The sequence below is a fragment of the Mesocricetus auratus genome, unplaced genomic scaffold, assembly GCF_017639785.1.
Source record: "Mesocricetus auratus isolate SY011 unplaced genomic scaffold, BCM_Maur_2.0 Super-Scaffold_100004, whole genome shotgun sequence".
Taxonomy (NCBI): Eukaryota; Metazoa; Chordata; class Mammalia; order Rodentia; family Cricetidae; genus Mesocricetus; species Mesocricetus auratus.
The window spans coordinates 11478187-11490436 of NW_024429189.1; the positions used below are offsets into that span (position 1 = coordinate 11478187).

General features: G+C 36.4%; 1 protein-coding gene across 6 annotated transcripts in view; it reads right to left on the reverse strand.

The window, feature by feature from the left end:
• Nucleotides 1-12250, reverse strand: part of Lrp1b (LDL receptor related protein 1B) — a 1890041-nt gene that overhangs the window by 1005741 nt on the left and 872050 nt on the right. The window lies entirely within an intron of this gene.

Below are 12250 nucleotides of genomic sequence, written 5' to 3' on the forward strand. Positions count from 1 at the left end.
TGGGATTCAAGAGTTAACACTTGTCAAGTCAGCTGTTTCTGGGGGTTTAGCCAGCCCAGTCTAACGCAAGATTTTAAGCTATTGCTTAGGAATAATTGGTATCTGTACAATAAGTGTTTAGTCACTCCCTCTGCAGCCTTCTGAGCTATTTTTTATTTTAATTTTTAAATTTAAATTACAAACAAGATTGCTTCACATGTCAATCCCAGGTCCCTCTCCCTTTCCCTCACATCTTCCCATACTCTCCCACCAATGCCCCCAATACCTCCTCATTTCTCAGGGAGGGTGAGGCTCTCCATGTGGGTGTCCATAGTCTGTCATTTCATCCAGGGCAGGGCCTAGACTCTCCCCCAAGAGTCGAGGCTGAGAGTGCATCTCTCATTGTTGGATGGCCACCCAAATTCCATTTGTATGCCAGGGATAAATACTAATCTACTTTTTAAACTGATCGTTTCTGTGAGCATTCTGTTCTTCCACACTTTCACCAGAATGGTCTATTAAGCTGTTTATAGCATCCTAAGATTTCTCTAGCATCTGACTCTAACTTTTAGACTTTCCTCTCACAATTCATTTTCCAGATCCTATGAACCACATAGACATGATTATCATGTCAATGTCATCACTTCTAAGCACTCATTGTAACACTTAACTTTTTCTGTCACTGTGACCAAATACATGATATAAGAAATTTAATGGAGAAATTTCTTTGGAGCTCATAGTTTAAGGGCAGTTAGTTAATTTGTTGGGAAGTCAAGGTACCAGGAATTTCGTCCATGGAAGCAGGAGCTCATGAAGCAGGTTGTTCTGCCTCAGTAGATCATGAAGCAGGGGCGAACCTAGCTTTGAGCAAAACTATGCTAAATTCCTACTCCTCCTACCTAAGTCTCCTCTATCTCCAAAACTTGCATCAACCACCTAGAGACCTAATATCCAAACACATGATTCTGTGACCCATTCAAATCCTAAAATCGTTAAAACAATAAAGAAAAACATTGCAAGAAAAAAATTAAAGTAATTTTTGCACTTAAGAGATGTGTCCACAGATTCAAAGCATTGTTAGTAAACATTCAATATCAAGACTTCTATGTGCATTGTTCACCAATGTCTAATCATGTTTGTGAGGTTATTTCATGTTTATCACACTCTCTGGAAACTATCAGCCAGAATGCTAATTGATTAATTTGTCACTAGATAATCCAAAGCTGGAATGATACAACAGAATCTATCTCTAAAAATACAATTGGTGTGGCAATGTGTACAGGGAAATGTTCTCAAGGCTTCATCCCAGAAGAAGAGCCATGGGCAGTTTATAATTGATGATTACTAACAGATTGAGAATCAGTCTACTCCAGGTAAGAGCCCCTGAAGATGTCAGTTCTGAACTCATGTAAGCAAAACTAAAAAGAACTCTCTCTCTCTCTCTCTCTCTCTCTCTCTCTCTCTCTCTCTCTCTTTCTCTCTCACTCTGTGTATGCGTGTGTGTGTGTGTGAAAGGTACAGGGGACAAGGGGACAATGATGTAATGCAGCACTCATATATGAAGTTCTAAAAAACTGTCTCTAAGTTTTTGAAAATACAAAAGGAAAGCAGCCAAAATAGCACAGATTCAATATTTAAGGCTTCTACATTTTATGAGGAACTTAGAGAGATACTAGGGGTCCACAATAAAATTCTACTTTATACAACTAGTTGACTTATGAATGAGTACAAGATACAATGTATGCAGTTTTCCTTCATAGCAATGCCACCAATTTGCTGGCCTACTCTCCAAAAGTTCTGCTGCTGTGCATTTTCTAACACTTAACTACAACTTGCTCGATAATGGCTACATTTATAGATTATTTTCAGACTATATTACATGTTCTCTCTCACAAAATATACTTCAGACTCAGCCCTTTGCTAACTTAGTTTCAATATGTTCAAATCTTGATCACATTTTTAAATATTATAAGCTTTTATACATACAAAGATTCTGTCTTTGACACCCTAACTGTGGTCTTTGAATCCTCTGTGCATAGTATGAATAGTTAAATTTTCCAGAAAGAAAGGTAGAAAACAACATTACCTGCAGAAACTTCATATATCTCCATGTATACACAACTTTTGTGGGTTATACAAAATGTAGTAGCGATGGAAAAGCTGATAAGAGACTCAAACTCTAAGCACGCTTGAAGATATTTAATACAATATTTTCATGCTCTGCTAATCAACAGCCTTCTCCTTTTCTTGGCCCCTCAAAATCAAATCTCCCAAGCTCATACTCATATTTGCAATGGAAAAAAAGCCCAGGGCCAGACGGTTCTAGTGCAGAATTCTACAAGACTTTCAAAGAATACAGTTCTCCAAATATTCCACAAAAATAGAAGGAACATTACCCAGTTCATTTTTATTATATTTTTTATTTAACTTTTTACACATGTCACTTTCAGTTCCCTCTCCCTCCCCTCCTCCCCCACTCCCCAGTCCTCCCAAACCCTGACCCCCACTCTATTCCCTCTCCACTCCCCAGGGAGCTCAAGGGCCTCTATGAGGGAATTTTACAGTCTGTCACATCATCCTAGTTCATTTAATGAGGCCACAGTTATCCTGACAACCAAACAACATAAAGACTCAACAAATAAAGAGATTTAAAGACCAAATTTCTTATGAACTTAGATGCAAAAATATTCAGTAAAATATTTGAAACCTGAAATACAGCATATCAAAAGACTCATACATCATGATCAATTAGGCTACATCCTTAGACATATAGATAGTTCAATATATGAAAATAAATAAATGAAATTGAACCATATCTGGTCTACTAAAATCACTTGATCATCTCATTAGATGCGGCAAAGGACTTTGACAAAATCCAGCACCCCTTTATGTATAAGGCATAGAGAGATTAGACATACAAGGGACATACCTCAAAATAATAAAGGCAGTTCACAGAAAACTCATAGCCAACCTCAAATTAAATAGAGAGAAAATTGAAGCAATCTCACTAAAATTAGAAAAAAGACAAAGTTGTTCACTCTCTCCATACCCATTCCTTACATTACTTAGAGCCTTAGTTAAAGCAATAAGAAAATTGAAGGAGATCAAGGGGATACAAATTGGAAGGATAGAAGTCAAAGTATCTGTATTCTTAAATGATATAACAGTATACCTAATGACCCTAAACATTCCACCAGAGAACTGATAAAGCAGACAAATTCTTTCAACAAGGGAGCTAGAAGCACTTAATTTACAAAAATTAGTAGATCTGCTATAAATAATAAAAATGGCCTGAGAAAGTAATCAGGGAAGCAACAGCCTTTGAAATAGCCTCCCCAGGAGGAGCAGACGCCAGGAAATAATCAAATTGAGGGCTGAAATCAATCAAGTAGAAACCAGGAGAATATTGAGAAGAATCAATGAAACAAACAGTTGGTTCTTTGAGAAAATCAACAAAATAGACAAACCTCTGTCCAAACTAACCAAAAGACAGAGAGAGAGCATGTTAACTAACAATATCAGAAATGAAAAAGGGGACATAACAATGGACTCTGAGAAATCCAGAGAATCATCAGGGCATACTTTGAAAATCTGTACTCCACAAAATTTGAAAATGCAAAGGAAATGGACAATTTCCTGGATAGATATCACTTGCCAAAACTAAATCAAAAGCAGATAAACAATCTAAGCAGGCCTATAACCCTTAATGAAATAGAAGCAGATAGAAGCAGTCATCAAAAATCTCCCACTGGCTTCAGTGCAGAATTCTACCAGAAATTCAAAGAAGAGTTAACTCCAATACTCCCCAAAGTATTCCACACAATAGAAGCAGGAGGCTCACTGGCAAACTCTTTTTATGAGGCTACAATTACCTTGATACCCAAGCCACACAAAGACACAACTAAAAAGAAGAAAACTATAGACCAATTTCCCTCATGAACATCGATGCAAAAATACTCAATTAAATACTAGCAAACCAGATTCAAGAACACATCAGAAAAATCATCCACCATGATCAAGTAGGCTTCATCCCAGGAATGCAGGGATGGTTCAACATTAGAAAATCTATCAAAGTAATCCACCATATAAACAAACTGTGAAAGAAAAACCACATGATCATCTCACTAGATGCTGAAAAAGCCTTTGACAAAATCCAGCACCCCTTCATGATAAAGGTCCTAGAGAGATCAGGGATAACAGGAACATACCTGAATATAATAAAAGCAATATACAGTAAACCAACAGCTAACATCAAACTAAATGGAGAGAAACTCAAAGCAATTCCTCTAAAATCAGGAACAAGACAAGGCTGTCCACTCTCTCCATATCTCTTCAATATTGTACTTGAAGTCCTAGCTACAGCAATAAGACAACAAAAGGAGATAAAGGGGATACAAATAGGAAAAGAAGAAGTCAAGGTTTCACTATTTGCAGATGATATGGTAGTTTACATAAGTGACCCGAATAACTCTGCAAGGTTACTCCTAGAGCTGACAAACACCTTCAGCAAAGTGGCAGGATACAAGGTAAACTCAAAAAAATCAGTGGCCCTATTATATACAGACAATGAAGTGACTGAGAAAGAAATCAGAGAAATCTCACCCTTTAGAATAGCTATAAACAGCATCAAATATCTGGGGATAATGTTAACCAAGGGAGTGAAAGACCTGTATATCAAGAACTTTGAGTCTTTAAAGAAAGGAATCAAAGAGGATACCAGAAAATGAAAAGATCTCCCATGCTCTTGGATTGGTAGGATCAACAGAATAAAAATTTCAATCTTTCCAAAAGCAGTCTACAGATTCAATGCATCCCTATCAAAATTCCAGCACAATTCTTCACCAACCTGGAAAGAACATTAATCAACTTTATATGGAAAAACAAAAGGCCCAGGATAGCCAAAACAACCCTATACAATAAAGGAACATCAGGAGGCATCACCATACCTGATTTCAAGCTCAATTATAGAGCTATAGTCCTGAAAACAGCTTGGTATTAGCACAAAAATAGGCAGGTAGACCAATGGAACCAAATTGAAAACCCTGATTTTAACCCACACACCTATGAACACTTGATTTTGACAAAGTAGCTAAAACTATACAATGGAAAAAAGAAAGCATCTTCAACAAGTGGTGCTGGCATAACTGGGTACTGGTATGCAGAAGACTGCAGATGGATCCATGTTTATCGCCTTGTACAAAACTTAAGTCCAAATGGATCAAAGATCTCAACATAAATCAGCCACACTGAAACTTTTAGAAGAGAAAGTGGGAGATACTCTTCAACGAGTTGGTACAGGAGACCACTTCCTGAACATAACACCAATGGCACAGACACTGAGATCGACAATTAACAAATGGGACCTCATGAAACTAAAAAGCTTCTGTAAGGCAAAGGACACAGTCAACAAGACAGAAAGGCAGGCCACAGAATGGGAAAAAATATTCACTGACCCCACATCTGACAGAGGGATAATCTCCAAAATTTACAAAGAACTCAAGAATCAAGTCTCCAAAACACCAAAGGATCCAATCAAAAAGTGGGGTACAGAACTAAACAGAGAATTCTCAATAGAGGAGGGTAAAATGGCCAAGAGACAGTTAAGAAAGTGCTCAACATACTTAGCCATCAGGGAAATGCAAATCAAAACAACTCTGAGATACCATCTTACTCCTGTCAGAATGGCTAAAATCAAAAACACCAACACCGAAGACAATTTATGCTGGAGAGGATGTGGAGAGAGAGGAACACTCCTCCACTGCTGGTGGGAGTGCCAACTAGTACAGCCACTTTGGAAAGCAGTATAAAGATTCCTCAGGAAAATGGGAATCAATCTACCACAAGACCCAGCAATTCCACTCTTAGGCATATATCCAAAGGAGGCAAATTCATACAACAAGGGCATCTGCTCCACTATGTTCATAGCAGCATTATTTGTAATAGCCAGAACCTGGAAGCAACCTAGATGCCCCTCAACTGAAGAGTGGATAGAGAAAATGTGGTACATTTACACAATGGAGTATTACTCAGCAGAAAAAAACAATGGAATCTTGAAATTCGCAGGTAAATGGATAGCACTGGAAGAAATCATCCTGAGTGAGGTAACCCAGTCACAAAAAGACAAACATGGTATGTACTCACTCATATATGGACATTAAACATGGATCAGGGAGTGCCAATCTGCACTTCCACTGACAGAGAGTCTGGGAAACAGGAAAGAACCTAAAAGATAGGCATGGTACTCAAGAGAAGAGAAATGAGGCAAGATCCTCTGAACACATGGGGAACAGGGTGAGGGGTGGGAGGGAGCGGGACCTGGGAAATAGAGAGGGGGAGAAGTGGAAGAGAGACTAGGACTTGGAGGAACAGGAAGGTCGACGGGGGTAGGTAGGATAGGGGGAAGAGGGAATCATAGGTTAGAAGACAGATCAGGCACCATTGTGACCTCTAGTGATCTAAACGGATGACACCAATTGGCAAGCTAAGCAATAGTGTAGAGACCACCTCGAATGCCTATTCCTGATAGTGAACTTGATGTCTATAACCATCCTGGAGCCTTCATCCAGTGACTGATGAAAGCAGAGGCAAACTCCCACAGTTAAATACTGAACAGAACCCAAGGAACCCAGCGACAGAGAGAGGAGCCATGAGCAAATTGGCAAAGAATGGGCTGGCAAAACCAGCAGAGACAGCTGATCCTTACAGGGGAGAGCTCTTGGACCCCAGACCTACAGCTGGGAGGCCACCATGGGACTGATTCAGACCCCCTGAATTTGAGAGTCAATGAGGAGGCCTGGGCTACCTATAGGGTCCTGAGCAGTGGATCAGTGTTAGTCCCTCGAATACTAACAGACATCGTGTGTCCATAACACAAAGAGGGTTGCTCTCTCTGCCTGGACTCTTAGAGAAGTGCCTGGACCCTACGCTGAATGAAATGATAGACTCTAGATATCCCCTATGAGGAAGGAAATGGCAATAGGGTGCGAGGATGGGGGGGATGGTGGGGGTCTGCGGGAGGAGGGGAGGGAGAGGGAACTGGGATTGACATATAAAACAAGCTATTTAAATTTTAAAAAAATGTTAAAAAAACAAAAATTAGTACATCTCCTATAAATAATGAAAATGTCCTGAGAAAGTAATCAGGGAAGCAACAGCCTTTGAAATAGCCTCACACAATTTAAGATATCTTGGGGTACATTTCACTGAGCAAGTAAAAGACTTATATGATAAAACTTCAAATCATTGAGGAAAAAAATTGAGGAAGATGTCAGAAGATGGAAAGATCTCTCATGCTCATGGATAGGTTGAATTAACGTAGTATAATGGTCCATGTGCCAAAAGCAATCTTCAGATTCTATATAATTCCATCAAAGTTCCAGCACAGTTCTTCACAGAATTTTAAAAGACAATTTTCTGCTTCTTATGAAAATACATACACACGAAAAATCAGAAACAACAACAAAAAAAAAACAAATGAAAACAAAAACACCACTACCACCACCAACCAACAAACAAATACAAAGGAAAACAACAAGAAGCCTCCCCCCAAATAAAAACACAGGGTTGCACAACCAACACTAAATAATAAAAGAACTGCTGGATGTATCATGATTCCTCAATAGAGTTTTACTTTGAAGTCATAGTAATTAAAAAAAGTATCGTATTTATACAAAAAAGATACAGTGATCAAATGAATTGAAGACTAAGACACATCTATGTAAACCTCAATCACAATAGATACTTATCATGTTGCAGAAATCTAAATTCCAAAGAAATCATTTAACATTTTGCTAGAATATTGCCATTTAAAAAATTATTTTCTCTTTGTTAAATTTTCATTACTTTGTAATTAATCTTGCTAGTATATCAAAAATTAGTTTCCTTATGGAGCAATGAATGAGTTATATACATTAAAATATTCTCCATGCAGATAACATAAAAAACAGTCATACCGGATATATATATGTATACATATACATATATGTATGAATATATATATACACACACATATATATATATATAGCACCATATCATATATATTCTACATAACTAATATATATACACTATTTGGTAATAATGGGAATTTTAGAAATTGTAGTGAGGACTAACAATGGCCATGATATACGGGAGAGGGTATAGAACAGGGAATATGGTCATAGTACATGATACACTTGAGCAAAATTCTCATTATGAAACCTAATGCTTTACACAATTCTTATTGAAAAGCATATAAAACAACCGATGGGTGAATCTAGAGAGAAAACTCAGTAATCGGGATTTAACAGAATGATACAGCATCAAGTACAATTTGGATGGAGCGTCTTCGTGTCTTGTATGTGAAAAATATAGTTTAACAAATGCAGAGGAAAAACTGACTGTTGGCATTGAAGTCTGTTATATTCTCGGTTTCTGTTTTTTCAAGTTGCTTGCTTTCTGAGAAATAGCATTCATCGTCACAGTCTTTATGCCTGACAACCTCAGAAATGAACCAAGAGGAAGGACTAATTTATAGAAGAGCAGAGTATGAAGAAGATTTGCTTTTTATTCCTTTGCTTTCCTTGCTGTCTAGGCACCTCGGAAGGCCTTTTCTGGCTCTCTACTTAATCTCCTTGGAGGACTAACTTCAAAGCCAGTTTGTCTAATAATGTTGTAAAAGGCAAGGAAAATAGTATGAATGTATTATCAAAAAAAGTAGCTTGAAAGTTCTCTGGAACTGTGTCTCAGGCCAGCATCTTTGGGTAGTTTAAAAGAATGGTCTGTTCTCCCTGACACAACAAAGTATGGCAACTATCTCTGAACACATCTAAATGGTAATTCTTGTCTCAGACAAAAACAAGTTCACTCTTTATGAATACATGTAAATGTGCGAAACAGAAAATATAAAAGAATTTTTAAAAAATCTTAAAGTACTTATCCTACCATGCATTTCCTCACTAAACAAGTTTATCAATAGAAGATGTGGGAATAGAGTTGTAATATTCCTGTACAATATACTCTCTGGCCAGAAAAATATAAAAGTACTTACTTTAACTGCTTGTACTTCACAAGATATTGTAATAAATATGTCCTAACTTCTGAACAGATAAAAGCTAACCATTTCTTGGCAGCTGCCTCAGCAAAGACTTGAACAACCAAAAAATAAAAAGAATGCTGTTTTCTAAAAACCCCATGTGCATACGATGAAAGGGTGGTCATCACTGTCATTTCTTCAATTCTCTTACTATATGTTCCTGAATCTCTTAGTGCTTGCTACCAGAATGCTCAACTAACTGTCACATGGATTTCATCTCTGGTGAAAAAAATAAAAGCATAAATTGCAGGTTTAGTGTAGGCTGCTAAGCTGGAATATGCTTAGAAGGAATGTGATGTCATAAGAATGAAACCAGAGACTAAAATGCATCAGAGAAACTGCCAACCCTATCCCCATGTACAACACAGGGTTTGTATGGAAGAGCGAAGCGGGGCAGGGCAGCTGCCCACAGAGCAGCAGAAGGTAAAGCCTTGTTTTAACTTTTAAGAGAAATAAGAAGCTGATGTACTATTTTTGCATTAAATGATATCATAATTATTTCAACAGAATTTTAAAGATTGAAACAGACACCTCTCTATTGGAGTGAACTCCAGACTAGGAACAATGGGAAGGAAAATTGAAACAATGTAATATGCCTTGGTGACACACACCTTTATCCCAAATGCTCAGAATATTGAAGAAGGATATGTCAAAGCTAGCCCTGTCTATTAGACACCTTGGAAATTACATCTTACCTCAATATACTATATGTGATTGAGACACAGCTTAGTGGTAGAAAACACTAAGTTGGGTTGAACTTTCAGGACAATTGACCATTATAAACAATATCAATATCTGGTGTTTGCAAGTGAAAAATAGGGGCAGTTACCAAACTACCTCCCAAAAGACCATGGATCAGAGTTACCAGAAAAGAACTAAGATATATAGAAAACAAAAGTCAACTTTTAAACTTAAAATAATCCATCTAGAATTTAATTTATTAGGTTTACAGAGATCGTCAAATGGAAATGAAGCTAAATTTTACTATAGAAATGTGTGTAGAGAGAAGATAAAAGCAGCATGGAGTTAGCTTAGAAGTTAATGTACACAAAGCATGGGCAATGATGTATTTAACTAGACATACTCTGTTGCATTGGACCTCAGCCCAAGAATGGATCCTGAGAAAAAGCTACGTCCATGGTAAGATATGCAAATAGATTTTCAAAGTATTCAGCAAATTTAGAATCACATATAGCAACAGAGTAAAAGTACATATGATAATATATCTTTTATAATAAAATAAATCAAAACTGTCTTTACTACATTCACTTCTGAATACAGTGTTCTGATGGGATCAGCAGCTTGTTTGATTTTGATGTCTGTTTCTACCAGAGTATTTTCTCATAAAAGTTTTATAAAATAACTATTTCCAAAAAATGTATTTTGTAAGAGTACTTTGCTGAAAATCAAGTTTATTTGCAAATCAATTGATTCAAATATCATCTTCTAAGTATATGTTTTAGAGAATAAAATGTTAAATATGAAATATAAGATACCATAAAAATATTTAAAAAATTAAAATTCAGTAAAAGGGTAGGTACTCTATCATTTTCTCCAGTGTACCTTAATTAATATGATTTCTTATGCATGGTACGGTCCACTCTTTTCATTATTCTACAATACTGCTTTAAGTGTTAAGCTTTAAGAGACAACACATCTGTAGGAAGTACACAAGGAGCATTTATAGGAGATTTTGAACATAATTCACCATTTCTACATCTTTTCCTACCTTCAAAGATCATGAGTTTTTGAAACTAATATTAGGGGACTAATCATGTGGTTTTTTAGTATGGAGGATCAAGATGCAGACCCAAAGACGTACTTGGAAAAGCTATGAAATCTGCTAGAACTCCATACTAGCTAGCTGCCCATAGTTTCCATAAGATATTATCCAGCTTTCCAAAAACCTCAATTTCCATCTGTAAGAAGACAGCAATAGTTTACAATTACACAAATAACAATTAAGCGAGATCAATAAAATCTTTGTAATTTTGGTACATTTCTGTTTTTATAGCATAGAACTAAGCAAACAAACAAATAAACATGAGGTTTAGATTTCTAGGTCTGTTTTAACCATTTACTTTTGTATAACACTTGGATGTTCTTAGTTAAAAATTTATCTATTATAAAGAGGAAACGACACATCTATTCTGCTAAATTGGAGATGAATTGCATATGCAAAGATGAAATCTGTAGTGACTCTAAAACCACCACAAGTAAATTTGATCTGTCTTGGTTGATTTTTTTGCACAGAAACTTTTGCAATACGTTTTTAAAAGTGTTTTCTAAAGTGGAAGTGTTCTTTTTTTAAAATAAAAGTTCAGATAAAAGGCACCTAAAAATAAGGGTTGAAAAAGTGCAAAAATAATCTCTAGAAAAGTCAATGTTGACATGTATTCAACCAGACTTCCATTAGTTCGTTATTTTAACTTATATGGTACGACAGAGGTTTTAAGTAATTATACATGCAGGGAATATTCAGACTTCATTATGAACTCACAAACTGTCTTGGTAAATGCGGAGCACATAATATTCAATGGCAGCTGTGCTAGGACAAGTTGCTAAAACGTACAGCTTGCAATCACTAGAGGTCAGCCAACCTTGCCCACAATTCTGTCCACACTATCATTAAATTGCTTCTTCAAATTTAAACACTTTATAAAATCAAAAGTGACTAAGCAATTACATGACTTAAACCAAACTTCATAAAAATTATTTACTCTAAATAAAATAATTAAAGTGCATTTTTCGTCAGTTCAAAATTAATATGCTAGTCACCATTTCATAAATGGTCTAACAAAAGGAATCTCTATTTGGATAGATACTTTGGCTTTAAAAGCCAATCATAGTAAGTTACAAAGGCATATTTACAATTACCATGATGCGCAATTCTTTTATTTTTCTCAGGTTTATAAAATACAGTTTCATTTGATAGTTATTAAAAAAGATATCAATAATTTTAGGAAATGTTATATGTGGAGAAAAGCGTGTTGAAGTATGCATGGGGACAGTCTTGCATGGCAATCAAATATCCTGGCTATTTGACCACTCTTTATGCTATTTCTGGGGACAAGTGCATTTGTATTAGATGGGGTAATCAAAATGTGGCAAGAAGCTGGTTCTTTGTGTCACATTTAATTCCTGCCTGAACCCATGTGTGAAATATGCTTGAAACCCCCTTCTTTGTTGTTGGCTATCCAA